The 18,075-nt window shown below is 40.8% G+C and overlaps 1 pseudogene; it reads left to right on the top strand.

The window, feature by feature from the left end:
• The first annotated feature begins 16,484 nt into the window (after window positions 1-16,484).
• On the top strand, window positions 16,485-17,535 carry LOC131508442 (putative vomeronasal receptor-like protein 4; annotated as a pseudogene).
• The last annotated feature ends 540 nt before the right edge of the window (window positions 17,536-18,075 follow it).

Genomic DNA, 18,075 nt, shown 5'->3' with positions numbered 1-18,075 from the left:
GAACAGATGTGTATTTCCATTCAAGCAGGATTTAGGATTGAGATATTCACTCCCCTTACCAAGGTATATTATTTGATTAGACCTATAGGGTCCCATGGTGGTGTGTTCTGTCACTCCCAACCTTCGGTATCCTCAGTTGAATCTTCTTATAGGGCTCTTTTATTTCACACATAGGGAAACAAGTTTAGAAACTGACAAATTGCTTTTATAACAGCCATAAGAACAACTTTTTATGATCAAGTTTTACCTTAATCTTATCATGCTTGATGTGTTTATGGTCCATTTTTGCAGTTTTTATTTAAATTCTAGTTTGTTAATGGACAGTGCAGTATTAGTTTTAGTGTACAATTTAGTCATTCAACACTTCCATACAACACCCAGTGGAAATCACAAGTGCACTCCTGTATCAAACAATATCTAGTATTTGAGTAGTGACTTTTTATAAACTATTAAGGCTGTCAACTATAAGACATTCTGGATGAACTAAAAATACAGAGAAAGTAAAAAGATCAGTGGTTGCGAAAAGAGAGAAGATGGAATATTTGGAACATAGAGGAATTTTAGGACAATCAGGATTCTCTGTTTAATTCCATAATGATGCTTAAAACTTAATAAACTTTTCTCCAAGCACACAAAAACTGTGCAATACGAAGAATGAATAATAATGTAAATGCTGTTCTTTGGTTGATTATACTGTATCAATGTAGGTTTATCAATTGTACATAATGTACCACTTTGGTAGGGTATGATTCCGGAGGAAGCTATGCATGTGTGGAAGCAGAGCATATACTGAAATTCTTTATACTTTCTTCTCACTTTTTCTGGGAATAAAAATTATTTTTCCAATATATGATATTAAAAATGTAAGATATATTACATAACAAATGAAGTAGGTTCTCTTCATTGGCAGCACCTGCCACAAGAGTATGAACCAGGTCATCAACAACAGTCCCCGCATTTTTTGGTGGTATGAAATTTAAACAGTAAACTACCATCTAAAATATAAACAAAAACGAATAGAAAGTAGAAATGAACCCAAGACATGATCCTTAAAATGATAAACACAATTTTATTTTTCTTGATATTTTTTACATTTATTTTTGAGAGAGAGAGAGAGAGAGAGAGAGCGCGCGTGCGCACTCAAGTGGGGGAGGGGCAGAGAGAGGAGACACAGAACTCAAAGCAGACTCCAGGCTCTGAGCTGTCAGCACAGAGCCCGATGTGAATGTGGAACTCACAAACCGGGAGATCATGACCTGACCCAAAGTTGGATGCTCAACTGACTGAGCCACCCAGGCGCCCTGATAAGCACAATCTTAAAGAAAAACTTCAGAGGCACCTGGGTGGCTCCGTTGGTTGAATGTCCGACTTCGGCTCAGGTCATGATCTCACAGTTAATGAGTTCCAGCCCTATGTCGAGCTCTGTGCTGACAGGTCAGAACCTGAAGCCTGCTTCGGATTCAGTCTTCCTCTCTCTCCACCCTTCTGCTCACACTCTGCTTCTCTCTCTCTCAAGAATAAATAAACATTAAAAATTAAAAAAAAGAAAAACTTCAACCAGACTTATAAAAAAAGAAGACTCAAATATGATCAGAAAAAAAGAATTGAAATAACACAAACATAAAGATGCAAATAATTAAAAAATAATATAGAGAAAAATTATATGCTAACAACTGGAAAAATGAGAAGAAATGGATAAATTCTTAGAAATGTACAATCTCTTAAACCTGATACAGAAAGAAATAGAAGATTTTAACATAGTGATTATTAATAATGAAATTGAATTAGTAATTAAAAATCCACCCAAAGTCCAGGATCAGACAGCTTCACAGGTAAAATCTATAAATTGGCATTTATACAAAGGATACGAAAATATCGATTTGAAGGGAAACATGCACCAGATATTTAAAGCACCATTATCAAGAATAGTGCATTTATGGAAAGAGCGCAAATGTCCAATGATTTATGAATGAATAAAAAGATGTAGGATCTATCTACTACTGAATATTACTCAGGCATCAAAAAGAATAAAGCTTTCCATTTGCAATGATGTGGATGAAGCTAGGCAATATTATGCTAAAAGAAATAAGTCAGTCAGAGAAAGACAAATATATGGTTTCAACATATGTGAAATTTAAGAAACATAAAAAGGATCAGAAAGAGAAAATAAGAGAATGACAAACTAAGAAACAGACTTATTAACTATAGAGAACAAACTGATGGTTATCAGAGGGAGATGGGAAGGGGGATGGGATAAATGGGTTATCCCACTAGACTTTGAGAAGAACAAGAACAATAACCATAAGGGAAACTCAGATGAGCTAAGATATATTTGTAGGAAAGCGAATACTCCTCAGGCACCATGCCAGGCTTTAAGAGTTAAGGGGGAGGGATAAGTGAAAACAAGACAGTAAGGGAATAACATATGGCCCCTGCCTTCAAGGAGCTGTCATCTTATGGAGGAGGGAGATGCATGCTTATAATCATAGCAACATCAGTAGAAATAAGCACAAAATCATAACATTGTCATTAACAGTGTGGTTTCTTGGTGCCTGGCATGGACCTGAGTATTTTACAGTGTTAACTCACTTAATCTCAGAACAACTACTCTATGAGATAAGTATTACTGCAGATAGTTTAAAGCAATAAACTCCGCCCAGGGCACTTGAGGACAGATTTAGGGGCACTGAAGGATGCATAGGATTAAGTCACTGGCAAGAGTGAGAAAGGACATTACAGGAAGGAATAGCAGGGACAATGGCAGATGGAGGGTAGAATGTGTGTGAGGACTGAAGAAAGGATCCATATTGCAGGACCAAGCACCAAAGATGGGAGGAAACACAGTTCTGTGGGAGGGTTGGTGGTGAGGTAAGTTGGACCCTAATTACGGAAAATATGAGATTTTTTTTTTTTTATTATATGAGATTTAAAGATGGTAGGAAAGAGGAGTGGGACCTTGAGGAAATTTGGGATTTAGAACACTACTTCTGGATGTCCTGGCCCAAGGAGAATATGGAGGCAGGAGACACAGGACAAAGGTCTCAAAAGACACTAGAAACATCACAAGAGATCACAAGGCCATCATAACATCTTCCCAGCTTTACATGAGGGATGTTTGGGGATGAGACATTAAAGATTATGGAACTACTTATGTTGAATCTTGCTAAGGCTCATGAATATTCAAATGAGCCCTGTGCACTGTTCATGTAGTATCTATAAGCAGGTAAAGAGAAGAGTCTAGACAAGCCTCCCTGAGGGTCATCTAGAGAGAGGGTAGTGGTTGAGAGGCTTCAGTGATAGGACCCACAGGACCTGACAAGTGACTGGGTGTGACAGTGGGGCAGGATAGGGACTCAGGTGAGGATGGGCAAACAGAAGAAGTAAATGTGGTCCAGGAGGACTCTTCCATGTCAAGCTTTGGTCAGCAGATGAATAGATAATGGCACCACTAAGATGGTAGAAGAAATGAAAGATGAAGAGCAGCTTGAGGCACTATGTGTAAGGTCACCCTCTGGGTCATGCCTTGCCATCTGCAAATATTCAGGTCCTGAATGATCCTGGGCCAGCAAAGATGCAGCATCTGTGCCTGAGGTATTGTCAGCATAGTGGTTAGGAGTAGGGCTCTAGAGAAACATTACCTGGGTTTGAAACCCAGATCCCCTGCTCATTCCCTGTGTAACCTTGAAGAAGTGACTCTCCTTCTCTGTGCCTCACTTTTCTCATCTATAAACCAGAGATAATGATAGGAACTACGTTGTTTGGTAGTTGTGAGGACTAAATGTTAATACATGGAAACCACTTACTGCCTGAACTAAAATAAGCACTGGACAAAGGTTCCTCATTGTCATTATTAGAGAGGGGTGTCCTGGGGCATTCAGAGAAACAGTCAGGGTTTGTCCCCAGTGTCCCTCATTAGAATAACTGTGCTGGGTCCCACACTTATGTGAAGCCACCCTAAGTCTGCAGAACAGAGTGGTCCAGATCCAATGTGAAGACTGGCATATAACTCACCAGGGAGAGAGGCAGGAGGGACAGAGAAATGGACTCCTTTTTGTGCAGCCAACCATGGGATGAGAAGAAGAGAGACTCTGCAGCAGAGACTTGCCACCAAGACCTCTCCTCTAGAGAACTCATACAAATCTAAGGCATTGCATGCTCATCTTTTTTTAAAAAAATGACACATGTGACAGAAAAAAAAAAACACTGGAGAGAAACATAATTTGTATATGCATCACTCTGCTGTAATATAGCTGCAGCCCCTGCACTTTTCCTGACCCGTGGTCTTCTCTCCCTTCCAGAAATGGCCACAGGTTCAGATTTGTCTGTGTGTTTCTCATGCCTATCTCTAGACTGAACTCCACTGAATAATCAATACTCTTTAGTACATGATTCTTTATTCTTACAGACTCCCACAGGAGGTTGTGGTGCTCGACCAGGTATGAAGAACTTATTTCATGGGCTCCTGAGAAGGTGCCTGACTCAAGGCTCATCTGGGAAGTGTACAGGAGGGCAGGAGAATCAAGGAAACCTCTTGATATTTTCTGTGTAATTAGGCTCAAGAAAGAGCTGTTTCCATCCCTCCTATTCTTTCTTCTCCCCAGTAACATGGCCATCAGTTTTAAAAAACTTTGACCATGATCTCTAGGTGGTCTGGACCCATGGGACTATGTAGTAAAGTCTGAATTTCAACTGGTCTACATCCATAACCATCCCATTTCTCCCTTGCCTGCCTCTACCAAGGAGGCTTAACAGCTAAATCCTTGTGTTCCCAGCCAGTCCACCTGAGTCAGATATGACCCATGGAAGTAGGAGTCAGCTGGGGCCTCTGCATATGCTTCTGATTTACTGAGGAAGTGGCTGGCCTGGGCAATATTCCCCCTCATTCCCTGGATTAAACTAGTATGTGACAATGGAACAGTGACAGCCATTTCCAAAGCCTAGGGCTCAGAGCTGATTTCTCCAAGAGAAACGGCAGACACAGTACCGAGGGACAACGATACTATTAGGGGCCATGAAAATGTCTGAATTCCTTTTAAAATAAGAAGAAAAATAGAACTCTGGTACATTAATCTTTATACCAATGTAGTAATAAAGTACAATTTCATTTTTTTTGTTTCCTAGAGGAAGGAGCCCACAAAGGCAAAAGTGAAGTGATAATGTGGCCTGGCAAAGGAGAGATCAAGAGAATCACAGATTTACCAGGCCTGCTATCATTTAGCCACAGAATCAATATGAACAGCACCCTGATGATTTTTTTTTCATGTGACACATTAAATGTCTCCTTTTAAAGCCTCTGAAAATCACCCTCTCTATTCCTGGAAACTAAATTCATGTCCCCTGAGAAAGGCTTCTTGTAAGGATGAAGACCTTTTCTTTCATGTGAGGATGTGCAAGAAGGTGAGGACAGTTTCCTGTGATTCCTGGCATCTCAGTTCACAAGAAGCTCCCAATGCCAGCACCATCTCCCCAAGTACTGAACCAATGAGGGATTCACCTCCAGCAGGGAATTCTGGAGCTTCACATTTAAGGCTGTTCTCTCTTCTTCTAAGTGCTTTATTTCATCTTCTGGTTTCTGTATGCACAGCTGGTGATACATGGGCCTAGAAAGCAGGGCAGCATTCTGAATTGCAGGCATTCATTGAGGAGTCATCAGTGTACAGAGAACATTATCACATGTTTGGACAAAAAAAGCAAGAGAAAGAATATAAAGGAAAAAAGGGGAGCCTCAAGAACCAAGCACTGGGACATTCCAGAATTCCCTGTGAAGCTGAGAGTCACATGGAATGAGGTAATTCTCACATCTCAACATAATATGCACCTTTACAATCTCATTACAAGCAGATGGACACAGAAATAAAGGCTGAAATTTACTGAGTGCATCGTGTTTACTGGCTCCTCCACACAGTTCATTCAATGGCTCCTTATGAAAACCAAAAATGGTGAGTACTATTAAAGTTAACTAGTCAGATGAAGTCACGAACCCTAAAAAGGTTACATGATTTTCCCAGGGTCGTACAGTCAGTGGAGAGAGCAAGTTTTGACCTCAGGAAAGCTAACTACTTGGCTGTGCTCTTACTTGCCATCCTGAGGAAACGTGGCACATAGTGCAGATAAATGCCTACCTGAATGTCGTCCCACCTCTACTAGAGCAAAGCTGAGCAAGTCCCTGTGGGCAAGCTACAGGTGTCCCTAAACCAGGGGGGACATGCTTGAAGTCCAGTCCTCAGGGCCTGGAGCTTTGTTCTGTTTATGAGGAGTAAGTGCATTCTAGCATACACATTGGAATATGGAGGCCAAAGTCTTGTGAAACGGGATAATCTCAGGTCAAATGGAAGCTTATCATTCATTCATTCTACCATCCAATATTAACTGAATATCTATGACATTCCAACTATTAAAGGGGCCACAGAAACAGTCACTGTGGGCTGGAAAATTTTCAATCATTGGCTTCCCAAAATTATGTAAGTGAATATATTAAAAAATCAGTTTGTAGCATTTGTTGATTTCCATGGCCTAAGTACTACTACCATGATGTTACTGGACGCAGAATCAGGAAAAGTGACAACAGCCTCTCATTTGTCAGTACACATAGGCTATATAACACATCACTGGATGTCATAGTGAATGAAACATCTAGGAAGGGAAAAAAGATAATAAACAGGTTATTACAAGGAAGTGTACTAACAGCCATGCCAGCACAGGTAAAGCAATGCCATGTACCAGACACCAAGCCAGGCAGGGAAGCTTCCAGGGGGGCTCACATTGAAACCCAGACCAACAGGATCAGGAAAAACTAAACAGGATGAGCCAGGTGAATTTGAGAGCTGTGTGGGGTAGTGCTCCTCATCAAAGAGAGAACTAGGAAAAGGCCAGGAAGGGGATGGAAATGGACTGAATGATGACCTAACATTCTGTAGGATATAGGTTGACAGGAGAGAGTTGTAGGATGCAGAAGGACAGGCAAATGGGAGTCCCACAAAGTAAGACCTTATAAACATGGTATAAGCCATTTGAACTTCACTTTGAAGATGAAAGTGCCTCTGGAACCGGGTCCCCTAGGAAGTATGACTTCATGTCCACCTCCCATCATCCCTAGAACTGGTTATCTCCGTCTGGATTCAATGCATGGTTAACCCAACAACAGAGCAGGAACATGCTGTGTCCTGGGAAGTACCCTGTCCTGTGCACTGGGGCAATATTTTATGGCACAGACACTTAATGCATTTAAAAAAAAAAACTTATAACACTTGGATATAAAGTTCCTTTTCAACTACAACTCTATACTGCATAGTACTACATTAAGTTTGTTTCTTTACATTGGCTTACCCAAAAGAACAAAACATCCATAAGTGCAAAATATCTACTGGGCATGGACTATATTTAGGAGTTCAGTCCCTGTACCTTTGGATGTCACATTCTGTGGGGTAAAGACAGAGGAAGCAATCACATTTACTGTAACAGCCTGTCGGGGCTAGTGTGCGCACAGATGGGATGGGTGGGGTGGTCTGGTATATAGGATAGTGTGTGGGGGTGCCTTCTCTGTGAGGATCCTGAGGGACGTCTCCAGGGGACGAAGAAGATGGAAACACCAGAGAGTCCATTCTCTCAATCTTTGCACTCATACAAAGAAGGGCAATGTGAGCAGACAGCGAGAAGTTGGTAAATATTGTTTCAGTTTCATTGATGTCTTCTCTTATTTTCATTTTTTCCTTCCTTCTACTTAGCTTAGGTTTACTTTGCTTTTCCTTTTTGTAGATTGTTATAGTACAAGTTTAGCTTATTGACATAGACATTTATGAAACAACCTACACAACTATAAAATTCATATTGTTTTCCAGTGCCTGCAGAACGTATAGCAAACTAGGCTATATTTTGGGTCACAAAACAAATTTCAACAAGTTTAAAAGAATTAAAATCATACAGAGTAGATTGTCCAACCACAATGAAATCATACTAATGAATAAAAAAAAAGATTACAAGAAAACTTACAAACACTTAAAAGCTAAAAACACACCTCTATATAATATATATATACATATACATATATATACACATATATATACATATGTGTATATGTGTATATATATGTATATGTATATGTATATATATGTAGGAGAAGTCCACATGGAAAGAAAAAAAAGTATTAAATTATAATAAGATATAGCATACTGAAATTTGTGGAGCATAGTTAAAGCTGCCCTGAGAGGGTATTAACATAATGCTTACATTGAGAAGGAGGAAAAGCATCAAACCAATCATCTAAATTCATACCTTGAGAAACTTAGTAAACAGAAGGACAAAATTAACTGAGGACAAGCATAAAATAATATTCATGATAAATATAAGAGCATAAATGAATTAAATTGGCAAAAAGAAAGAACCCAATGAAACAGTAATCTGTAAAATTAACCACAGTATAGGAAAACTGATAAAAAGAGAAGCACAAATTCCCAGGGTCAGGAATGAACTGGGGGTATAAGATCAGACTCTGCACATATCAAAAGATTAAGAAGGCAATACTCTTACCTACACAAATAGGACATCTGAGATGAAAGGACCAAAAAGCACAAACTACTACATGTCCTCCATTGAAATAGGTATTTGAAACATCCCTATAACTATGCAAGAAATTGGAGTTATAATTTACACCCCAAAAATGTTATCTCCAGGCATACATTGTTTCAATGGAGAATTATTCTAAACATTTAAAAAATTAACCTGTGTTTTTCATAATATTTTCCAGCAATTAGAAAGGAAACAAGGAAGCACACTTCCTGAATTTTTGGTGAAGCTGGCATTACCTTGAATCTAAACATGCCATAGAAAGAAAAAAAACCTTTACACTAACATTCCTCATGATTACACCTGCCAAAATCCAAAACAAAACATTATCAAATAGAATTCACCCCTACAGAAAAAAGTTTTATACACCATGACCACATGGGGATTATTTCAGAGATGTGAGACTGTTTCAATACTTAAAAATTAATTGATGTAACCCACCCTATCCAGAGGCTACTAAAAAAAAATCATATGAACCCATCAGTTGATGCAGAAAGCATCTCACAGATTTCAGCATACGTTCAATAAATAAAACTCAGAAAACATCAAAATAGGAAAGAATTCATCATGAAGCATCTCTATATAAAGTTACGCTCACGTTATACACAAAAGTGAAAAATTAATGGTTTTCTCCTAAGATCAGGACAAGGCAAGGTTGTGTTCTCCCACCAGTCTTATTCAATGTGGTGCTAAAATTCTATACAGGATAATAAAGCATAGAAAGGTGTGGGGAGGCATACAGACTGGAAAGCTTTTTGCTTTTATTTTTTATAAAAGTGTCCATACATTAGGATAGCATATTTGCATATGTAGAAAATTACAGTCTTTTTCTATCTAGAAATTTCCAGTGAACCACTAACAAAACAGAAACTGCTTTAGATGTAACATGTGAATTCAGCAAGCTGTCACAATACAGAGCAGACATAGAAGAACACCTTTGTATTGCGAATATGCTAGCAATGAATACACTAGCAATGAAAACATGACAAATGAAAATTTAAAATACACCATTTATCATCATTACAACACTAAGATCAAAGGCTAAAAAACCATGAACAAGACTTGTATGCTGAAATTTACACAGCGCTGATGAAAGAAATCAAACATCTAAATAAATGAGAGATATATCATGCTTATGGATTAGAAGGTGCAACATAGTAATGATGCCAAGTCTCTCCAGATCAATAAACTGGTTTCACTCATTTCCTGTGGAAAGCCAAGAAATATTTATTTTTAGACACAGACAAGCTTTTTATAGCGTTTCTATGGAAATTAAAAGGAAATAGGAGAGATCAAATTGGTTTGAAATGTAATAACTTTGGAGGAATTAGTATGCTCCATCTAAAGATGTGGTGTTGGTGGAGGCAAAGAACAGGATCAATAGAGAACAGGGAACAATAACATGGACCTATGCCAGTATGACTCACTGATTTTAGACAAAGGTGAATAATGCACTTAGTGAGGAGAGCCTTTTCAGCAAAAGGTGTCAGGGCCTTTAGACATCCATTGGCAAAGAAACAAATCAAAACAAACAAAAATACTTAACCTAAACTTCACCCCTTATTCAAATGTAAACTCAAATTTATCATAGCCTAGATTCAAAATAAAATGTAAAACTATAAAACTTTTAGAAATGAAGCACAGGAGAAAATTTTCAGGACCTAGGGTTAGGTGGGTTCCTAACCATAGCATTAAAATCACAGTGCGTAAATGAAAACACTTGATAAACAGGATTATACCAAAATTATAAACTTTTATTGAAGTAAAAACTTTTGCTCCTTTTAGGATCATGAAAAGACAAGCTATAGACTAAGTAAACAATTTTCAAACCAAGTGTCTGACAAAGAACTTCTATTTAGAATATTAAGGAACATTCAACAGTCAACAGGAAAAACAAAACTATCCACACAGAAAATAGGCAAAAATACATGGGCAGACATTATATCACAGTGAACATGCATGTGGCAAATAAGCATATGAGAAAATGCCCCAAATCACAGCCATGAGTGAAATGCAAATTAAAAACCCATCTGTTAGAAGAGCTGCTTAAACTAACACAGTAAACACATGAAATGTTGGAAAAAGGCAACACTCTCAATCATCACTGGTGGGAATGTCAATGAAATGGCACAGCCACTTTGGTAAGAGAGTTTGATAGCTTTTACCTCACTTAAATATAAACCCTAAAATTCAACAAACGTTTTCCTGGATCTTTATGCCATGGAATTAAAACTTAAGATCCTGGGGCGCCTGGGTGGCTCAATTGGTTAAGCATCCAACTACAGCTCAGGTCATGATCCCATGGTTTGTGAGTTTGAGCCCCGCGTCGGGCTCTGTGCTGACAGCTCAGAGCCTGGAGCCTGCTTCAGATTCTGTGACTCCTTCTCTCTGCCCCTCACTCACTTGTGCTCTGTCTCTCACTATCAAAAATAAATAAACATATAAAAATTTTTAAAAATAAAACTTAAGATCCCACAAAAATGCTGTGTGCAGATGTTCACTGAAGGATTATTTTTAATAGCCAAAAGAGTAGAAATAACCAAATTGTCCCTCAAAAGGTGACTTGATGAACAAACTTACACATCTACTCTATGGAACTCTACTCAGTGATAAAGACACCATAAAGTTCTGATACAGAAAACTTGGATGGATCCATGGTGTATTATCCTGAGTGAAAATGAACAATCAAAACCAACATCAAAGGTAACAGCTGTAGGATAACCTTCATGTAACAAAATGCCAAAAACTCCCAAAATGTAAAACAAATAGGTGATTGCCATGGCCAGGGATGGTGGGGGCTGGGGTGGGTATGATGAGGGAGAGCATTGTGCTGATGTAGCATTTCCACACCTGGATTGTGCTGATGGATTTGTGAATGTACATGGCAAACTGAAAGAACCAGACATGCCCATCATACAGTGTCCATTTCCTGGTGTTAATATTGTGCTGTAGTGACATAAGATATTACAATGGGGCAAAATGAACACAGGGTGCCTTTGTGAAGGGAACTTCCTGTACCACCTGCAGCTTCCTGTGAATCTATAAATCTATCTACCTGCATACATACCTACCTATATTAATGCTCTACCTATCATCACATCTCAGAATACTTCCCTAAAGCTAGAAGTCCCACCCTGGCTCCCTAGAGCTGCAAACTTCCTCAGCACCATAACCTGAGGGTATCAAGCAGCAGTGAAAGTGGCAGGAGGGGTCTGGAGCTGAACTGTACTGGGATGGTGCTGATCTGTGACAGACTGTAACCCTGTGGGTCAGAGAATGCCAGGTTTGGGACAGAGGCAGCACCCAGACTGCGGGCCTCCCAGAGCTGACGTTTTCCATTTGGGAAGGAAGGGACAGGACAAAGACCTCACAGTGGACCTTTCCTTCTTCCTTCCCTCTTCAGGACCCCATCTGTACCTTGCCCTTGTGGATCCCCTCCTCATCCCTGCTCCCTGCCTCCTGCTCACACAACCACTACCCCCAAGTTGTCTGCGTTTTACACCTGAAAGAATGGGGACTCAAGGAGTGAGCCGTTCTGGGGTCTCAGACCATCTAGCAGTCTGATGTTTTTGGAAACCCAGGGTGTGGTGAACAGGGTCTGAGCAACCATTCACAGGAGGTTCCAAGTGCTGGGATCACATAAGCGACCCTCATTCGCCTTACATCTACGTGACCTGGACTCAACCAGCCTCCACACAGACTCCTAAAAACAGCAGCCCTCATTTAAGCTCAGACACCATCCATCTTCAAGATGTGAGCCACCAATTACCATGTCCCCCTGAAATTCATGTTCCACTTCCAGAGCTGCCTTCTGCATGGCCCCCATCACTTTATGCCCAGGTGCTAAGAGCACCCTGCCTTGAGCTCAGCTCAAGAACCATGGGACAAGTCTCATCCCTTGTACCTCAGCTGCAACCACAGATGGGCCCCATCTCACTGGGATCTGAACATCACCTGAGCTTCCACCCCATATCCCTGGAGCTAAAAGTGACCATTTTCTAAGAGGGTCTGAGCATGGAACCTTAACTTCCAACTCCCATCTAACTTCCAGTGCCCAATTCATCATGGTATCTCAACTCTGTCTCTTGAAAGTGGCCACTTGCCTTCATGCCCGTGCACACCTTACATTCTCCACAGTTCATCTACTTCCCACTTCTCTTGCATGCTGCCTCTTTCCCTCAACCTCTGCACCTAAAGAACCCAATTTGAATCCCACAGGTCTCCGTCAATACCTGAAGTGCTTGTTTGGTCAGAACACAACCCACTATCATAGTCCCTCATACCTCTCTCTCTGCCTACCACACTGATACCACACACCCTAACCAGAGACAGGGAGTATTCCAATGTCTCTGGACTCCCTCCACCCTGGCTCTCTAGTCTTGACACATTTGCTCTCATTCTGCTTCTCTTTTCATTTCTATCAGAATGTTCTGATATCAGCAGCTGCCCATGGGTACTAGAAGTCAATGTGCAGGAAAGTGTTAATGGGGACAGGCAGATTGTGTTCAGTGTCAGCTCCCTGTAGTTCACCAATACTTTCTTTTTTTTTTTTTTTTAATTTTTTTTAACCTTTATTTATTTTTGAGACAGAGAAAGACAGAACATGAACGGGGGAGGGGCAGAGAGAGACGGAGACACAGAATCTGAAACAAGTTCCAGGCTCTGAGCTGTCAGCACAGAGCCCGACGCGGGGCTCGAACTCACGAACTGCGAGATCATGACCTGAGCTGAAGTCGGACCCTTAACCGACTGAGCCACCCAGGCGCCCCACACCAATACTTTCTCAGAGCCATGGAAACCGCTGCCCACCATCAGGACAATATGACTAATAAAACACAGAGGTGACTGTAAGCTGGGCTGCACATTACAATCACCCAGGGATTGTTTCCCTTAAATTAATTATTTGGAAATGATCATTTAAGACTATTTAAAAATCACGTAAATTTTAAACTCATGCCACACCTACACTACTGGAGATGACCATATTTTTCCCACCTCCCTGTTTATGCCATCTTGGGTGGATGGTTGGTGGCATCACCCCTTGGACATTACCTTCAGGGCAAAAGCTTCCAGGAAGTCCTTTGTAGCACAAAGAATCTCTCCACCACATGGAGCTGAGCTTTTAGGGCCTGGTGTCATTTTCTTCTGGAAAGGAGAACTCCCCAAAAGAGGAAGGCTGCACAGGTGTCAGACCTCAAGGACATAAGGTTGATGTAAATTCCAGGTGAGAAAGGATTCAAATGCCCTGTGCTCTGCTGGGATGCAGAGAATTTGGTTGAAGGTCCCCTGGTCAGTAGAGTGTCCAGGGGACTCATTGGCCCATTGCCAAGCTGAAATCAAGGGCTTGGGGTCATAGGGCTCCCATAGGGCTCCCAGAGGGCCTGATATTCTGGTAAGTTGACTGTCCACTTCTCTGCTGGTTTGGGGGCTCCAAGTCAGAGGGGGTTGGGTAAGACCGTGTCCCAGTGAGGTTTTTTTTTTTTCCCAGTTTTTTTTTTCTCAGATGCTGGCTCATAGTTTGATGACTCCCATTTGGCCATGGGTTCAGTAGACATATGGGTGCAGTGCTGAGCTAGTTTGGAGGTCTCATAGCTTGAGGCCAGCTGCCAAGCCCAGTGTTCATTTGCCCTGAGCTCTGTTTTATTATAGTGCTCCAGTTACAAGGGCACATTAAGCTTACTTTACAGGTGACTACTTGACCTAGTGCAGAACAGGTTTGAAGGGCTTGTGGTCTGCAGGCTTGTGACAAACCCAGTGTCCTGGGGTCTGTACTGCCCTGTGCTCTACTCTATTGGAGGGGTCTGAGTCCAAGGGTATGTGATGGGCACACTCTCCAGGTGACTCCTTTGCCTAGTGCTGAGCATATTTGGGGCCATTGAGGTCCGAGGGCAGATGGTGGGTACACTACCTAGGTGATTCTTTGGCTAAGAGCAGAGCTGGGTTATAGGGCTCCAGGTCCAAGGACACATAGTGAATCCACTGTCCAGGTGACTCCTTGGCCTGGTGATAAGCTGGGTTGGAAGGTTCCAGGTTCTAGGGCATTTGGTAAGCCAACTCTCTAGGTGATTCCTCAGCTATGTGTAGAGCTGGTTTGGAGCCCTCCAGACCCAAAACCACAGAGTGATCCTGCTGTCCTAGATACTCCTTGGCCTACTCCTGACCTGGTTTGGAGACCCCAGATACAAGAGCATATGGTAAGCCATTGTCCAGGTGACACCTTGGCCTAATGCAGAGCTGGGTTGGGGGGCTTGTTGTCTTAAGGATCCTGAGAAGCCCAGTGGTCTGGAGATTTAATTGCCCTGTGCTTTGTTGGGTTGGAAGGCTCCAGGTACAAGGGCACATGGTGAGCCTTCTGTCCACATGACTCCTTGGCCTATGGAAGATCTGGATTTAATGTCTTCTTCTCTGAAGACTCCTGCATGCTTAGTATTCTGGAGACTTGATTCCTCTGTGCTGTGGTCTCTTGGAGAGCCTCAGGTACAAGGGCACATGTTGAGTCCACTGTCCAAGTAACTACATTCCTTGTGCAGAGCTGTGGTGGATGGAACCAGTTCTTTTAAAAAAAATGTTTTATTTATTTTTGAGAGACACAGAGACTGAATGCGAGTGGGTTGGGACAGAGAGAGGGAGAGACACATAATCTGAAGCAGCCTCCAGGCTCCGAGCTGTCAGCAAGAGCTTGACATGGGGCTCGAACTCACAAGCTGTGAGATCATGACCTGAGCTGATGTCGGACGCTCAACTGGCTGAGCCACCCAGGCGCCCCTGGAAGCATTTCTAAGATACATGATAAGCCTGCTCTCCACATGAATCCTTGGCATAGTGTACAGCAGGATTGGATGGTTTGTGGTCTGAAGACTGTTGGCAAGCCCACTGTTCTGGAGACTTGATTGTCCTGTCCTCTGCTCTTTAGTAGGGCTCCAGGTCCAAGGGCAAGTGGTGAGTGCACTGTCCAGGTCACTACCTGGCCTAGTGCAGAGCTAGATAGGATGGTTTATGGTTTGAATACTTTTTGCAAACCTGGTTTTCTGGAGACTTGTTTGCCTGTGCCCTTTTCTGTCGGAGGGCTCCAGGTACAAGGGCATATGGGGAGCCCACTGTCTTCGTGATTCCTTGCAGAGCTGGTTTGGAAGAACTATGGTCTGGTGGTTCTTGACAAGACCAGTATTCTGGAGACTTGATTGTCTTGTGCTCTGCTCAATTGCAAGGCTTATTTTCTAAAAGTTCCTGGCAAGGCCAGTGTCCTGGAAACTCAATTGTCCTCTCTCCTGAATTTAAGTGTTCATGGTTTTGATAGAAGGATGATTAATAATTATCTAACTTTAAGGTGAGATTATGCTGAATTAACAGGATAGACCAAACGTAATATATATGGTCTCTAAATGTGGAAGGAGGGAGAAGAAAAAGTGTCACAGTATGTGATGGGGACTTGCCTGGGCATATTTTTTTTCCCAATTGTTTCTTTGGTAATTCTTTCCCCATTAGCATAAAATGTACAACAGTTCAACTATACAAACACCTATGCATACTTTAATGACTATTAGGATTCTTCATGCTGAATATGAGACAGGAGAATGCAGAACAGGAAAGCAAACTTTCAAAAAAAGAAATGAAAGTACCGTATGGGCAGTATGGGGAATAGGTACATCATACTGGCATTAATATGGATATGAGATCTCTCTTTCTGTCTGTCTCTCTGACCTTCCTCTCTTTCTTTCTCTCTTTCCCAAGTTAGATGATACATATATTATAGACAGATAGAGTGATAGATATAGAAAGATAACAGATAGATATGTATGTATATAATATACACACAGTCAAATGGTGTACAAATAATTTAGAGACTGTATTTCTAAGACTTTATACAATATAGACTTAATGATTAATTGAGTAAAATAAAAAATGTGTTGTGATGATTTTGACAACAGAATGGATGACATTGATATTGTGAGGTCTAATTTTTCGGATACACAAAATATGTTTTTTCTTTGTCACTGTGATGATGATATCTTCCATTTATATTACTATGAAGATAGGCCAGTTTTTACAAGTTGGTATTGGAAGTTTTGCCAACACCTTCCCGCTTCTCTTCCACATCTTCATGCTACTTCTGGATCACAGGCATAAGCCTTCTGACCTGATCATCTATCACTTGGCCTTTGTCCACATAATGAAACTCTTCGCTGCACTGTTTTTAATGTCTTCAGACCTGTTTGAAGTACTGAACTTTCTAAATGATTTCAAATGCAAGGCTTTATTCTCCATGATCAGGGTGACACGGGGTCTCTCCATGAGCACCATCTGCCTCCTGAGCATGTTCAAAGCCATCATGATCAGCCCTAGCACCTCCTGGTTGGCCAGCTTTAAACATACTTGCAAAAAGTACATCTTCCATTCTTTTATCATCTTATGGTTTCTCAGTTTGTCTCTCATTAGTAACTGCATCTTGTATACTGCTACTCCTTGTAATGTCCCAGAGCAATCACTGCGTGTCAGTAAATACAGCTCACTTTCTCGCTAAACTCCATCATCAGTGTACCTTTCTTCACTTTTTCTATATCCAGGGATGTTTCCTTTGTTAGAGGCATGCTGCTCTCAAGTGTGTACATTGTGATTCTTTTGTCCTGGCATCAGAGGCAGTGCCAGCACCTTCACAGCACCAATCTTTCCTCAAGAGTCTCCCCAGAGAGAAGGGCCACCCAAACCATCCTGCTGTTGGCAAGTTTCTTTGTGGTCATGTACTAGGTGGGAATCATCATCTCCTTCTCCTCCACTCTCTAATGGGCATATGACACAGTCATTCTGGATTTCTAGAAGCTTGTGCCCAATGTCTATGCCACTGTCAGTGTGTTGGTGCTAATAAGTTCTGATAAAAGGATAGAAAATGTGTTTCGGAAGTGTGGGAAAATGACAATCAAGTTATAGGTACATATTCTGGAAATCGTTATCTAGAACTGATCATTTTGATGTTATTCAAATTATAGTGTTTATTTATATATAAGGAGAATTTTTCTCTGTACAAGAGAAATACACTCTAAAGCATGGCTATTGTACTACAGTACAATGCTAGTAATTACCTATTGGTAATGCAACATTTGAAAATTGTATTTACTTTTTTACTTCAAGATATTTAGCTGTGCATCTAATTTTAATTGAGTAACACTTTTCTCAGCACTATTTATATTTATTTCTATGAGTTCTGGCGTCTATTAGGGCTGCAGAGAGTGTACTCTCACCTCTGTATGTATATATACAAATTTCTTTTGTTTACACAGTTTGATTAATTCTTTTCTTTAATTAATTTCTTTTGTTTACACAGTTTGATTAATATTTATGGTGAGTATTTTTACTTATCTGATTTTACTACAATTAATTTCTTATTTGTAACTTCATGCCTAGTTTTGAAATTAGAAATTTATTATAATCATCATTTTTTTAGTTTTGTTTTATTATTTTGTACACACTAGTGAAACAATTAAATGATTCTTATTTCTTCCCATTCTGATCTTCATA

Source organism: Neofelis nebulosa, chromosome 4, assembly GCF_028018385.1.
Source record: "Neofelis nebulosa isolate mNeoNeb1 chromosome 4, mNeoNeb1.pri, whole genome shotgun sequence".
Taxonomy (NCBI): Eukaryota; Metazoa; Chordata; class Mammalia; order Carnivora; family Felidae; genus Neofelis; species Neofelis nebulosa.
This window is presented reverse-complemented; position numbering and strand designations above follow the sequence as displayed.